This window comes from Onychomys torridus, unplaced genomic scaffold, assembly GCF_903995425.1.
Source record: "Onychomys torridus unplaced genomic scaffold, mOncTor1.1, whole genome shotgun sequence".
Taxonomy (NCBI): Eukaryota; Metazoa; Chordata; class Mammalia; order Rodentia; family Cricetidae; genus Onychomys; species Onychomys torridus.
This window is the reverse complement of record NW_023412350.1, coordinates 15,769-18,657: the sequence shown is the minus strand read 5'-3', so window position 1 is coordinate 18,657 and position 2,889 is coordinate 15,769. Positions and strand designations below refer to the sequence as shown.

General features: G+C 40.2%; 1 pseudogene; it reads left to right on the top strand.

The window, feature by feature from the left end:
• Positions 1 to 922: 922 nt before the first annotated feature.
• LOC118575623 lies at positions 923 to 1,528 on the top strand (annotated as a pseudogene).
• Positions 1,529 to 2,889: the final 1,361 nt, after the last annotated feature.

Below are 2,889 nucleotides of genomic sequence, written 5' to 3'. Positions count from 1 at the left end.
AGGTTACAGTTCATCACTTTGGGAGTTACACCTGCAGGAACTTGAAAAAGCTTGTTACAAGACAGCCACAGCTAGCAGAGAGAAAATGAATGCATGCAGACATATTTCTCTATCCGTATATACTTTAGTATCCCCAAATGGGGAAAAGTGCCACATACTGAAGCAGGGAATAGTGCCACATACTTTCAAGCTGGTTCTTTTCATACGAATTAAGGCTACCAAGTCAATCTCCCAGGTCAAAAAGATCTAGACAAAACCCTATGAGACTCAATTTCCAGGTGCTGGTAGGTTGTGGCATGTTAACAAATAGAACTAACCATCACAATTAAACATCGGGACAGAAAAAGAGAAAGCAAACGCACTCTGAGCGTGTCTTCCAGAGAATGGACACAGCTTCAATAGCACAGAGGTTAAAGCATGTATTGATCATGTAAATGAGAGGAGTCAATGGTTAAGAGCGTACTGTGCTCTAACAGAGGACCTGAGCTCAGTTTCTAGCCCCTCCACAGGGTAGTTCAAAACTGCCTGTAATGCTAGTTCTAGGGACTCTGATCCCCTCTTCTGGACTCTGAGGGCACTGCACTCACATGTACACAAATGCACACACTTATATATAATTAATTAGTTTTATTTAAAGGATACAAGTAACTCATGTTTCTGTTAACTGTAATTGATGAATCAAAATTATAAATATTAAAAGAAAAATGTGAGCTTTCTCAGCATGTTGTACTTGAGGCATGAAGAGAAGAATGAAAGTCATTTCAGGCCAGTTAGAGTTTTACAAAAATACATTGGGATCAATACATTTTGAGTCCCATTCGCTGTCTGTAATGTGCTCTTTGTTTGTTTTTAGATTCTATGAGTTTTCTTTGAGAAAAAGAATGGCTCCTCCAAAGCTAAATAGGTTTGTCCAAATCTGAAGCAAGAATGGCAAGCGAGAACATCCAGGCTTCTCAGTGGAAGAAGCAGTCATCCTAATAGTAGAAAGAAAACAGAAGGTTGATCTGGTGGCTTCCTTCAAGTTGGAAGGAAGGAGTAGGGTTTTTCACCTGGGTGATAATGGAGTAGGTGTAGTGGTCAGTTGTTGTGAGACAGGAGTGCATCATCTGCATTTAACTCTGAAAGATGACACTTCCTTACTCATTGACAAGTTGTCCTCCATAGATGTTGAAAGGTTGAAGTCTTTCCTGGATTTTTTTCATCCATCTGAATCCCAACAATCTGAGGAACCCAAGAGCAATCAGCATATTCCTGAAAGCAGTGATCCATTTTGCAGGAAGCCGCAGGAGCTCGTGTGTGGACCCTTGAATAATAAACGAGAAAGTTGGACTCCACTCCCCACGAAGTTTCAGAGCCAAACTCCAGCAGCAGTCGTGGTGAAAAAGAGAGTGGAGAAATACAGAGCAAAAACATGAAGAGAAAAACAACATCCACAGTAGAAATGAATGAGGACATTCTTGAAGAAAATAATTCTGAACCAGAAAAGAAATCCAAAACTAAAAGCGAAGAAGAGAAACCAATGGCTTAGGAGATCAGGAAGAACATAACATTGGAAAAGTTGAACCTCCATTCAACCCCAACACCTGCTTGGGTCCTAACCTAGATGATGACATTGTTCTTCCAACACGAATATGGCCTGATGAAAGTGGATCAAATTTTAGACAGGAGACCCAATTATACACATATAGTGACATATAGGCTACTCCAGACACTTACATGAAGGAAGTGAAACGTGAAGGCTTCCCCAATCTGGGAAATACCTGTTACATGAATTCCATTTTACAATATATTATTGGGATTCCACCATTTGCATAGGACTTGCTCACACAAGGTATCCCATGGTAGAAATTTTCCTGTGATGATCTTATCTAGCCCTTAACCAAACTGCTTGTCTTGAAAGATGTCCAGAATATAGAGATCAAAGGAATGTTACTCATAGATGTGAAGAAATCCATTTCCACAGTTGCAAACACATTCTTGAGCAATGAATAGAATGATCCCTTTGAATTTCTAACTCACTGTTTAGACCAATTGAAAGTGAATATGGAAAAACTAAATGCCACACAGACTACTGAGAAGGATAACAAGGCTGAGAGATCATCTCCATCAACATGTGCTGGGACTGCCATCCCCAAAAGGTTCGTTTGTCCTGTCAGTGCTAATTTTGAATTAGAGCTGCAGAGATCAATTGCTTGTGAAGCCTATGGTGAGGCTACTCTCAACATTGAAGTGAGTAATTACCTCTCTGTTGACCTGCACCAAGGGGCAAGAGAAGAGCCTCTATCTATTCAAAAGTCCCTTGAACTTTTCTTTACACCAGAAAAAATGAGCATATTTGTGCAAAGTGCAAGAACAAGAATTCCGTTCTCAGGCACACTTTGAAGAGGTTCCCCAGGGTCCTCATTTTTCATCTGAAACACTACCACTTGACTGCTAATGGGTTTTTGATGAAGAGTCAGCAGCCAGTTGAGATTTCTAAGTGTCTAAATGTATCTTCTCACTATAATGAAAATAGGAAATCACCATTTTCCTTGATTGATTACATCCCCCTTGATGACTGTGATGTCCCAAATGTCCCTGAAGACATGAGAAAATTAATGTAGATGAAACATCAGATCACCACACTACCACTAAGGTTGTCAATTATTGTGATCCTAATGAAGGAAAGATTCTTGAAGGATCTCACAAAATGGCAGAAGAGCTGCTCTCTATTTACAGGAATAGATTGCACAAGGAATTCCTTCCTCAGGCATCACCTCAAAGTGTTGAGGGTACTCAGGACACAGAGAAGGATCTGAATAAGTCTTCAGGATTGAGAGATCAGAAAGATGATGAAGATCCCCTTGGTGCATCAGGGAATCCTAAAAATAACAATGTTCCAGGAAGCAA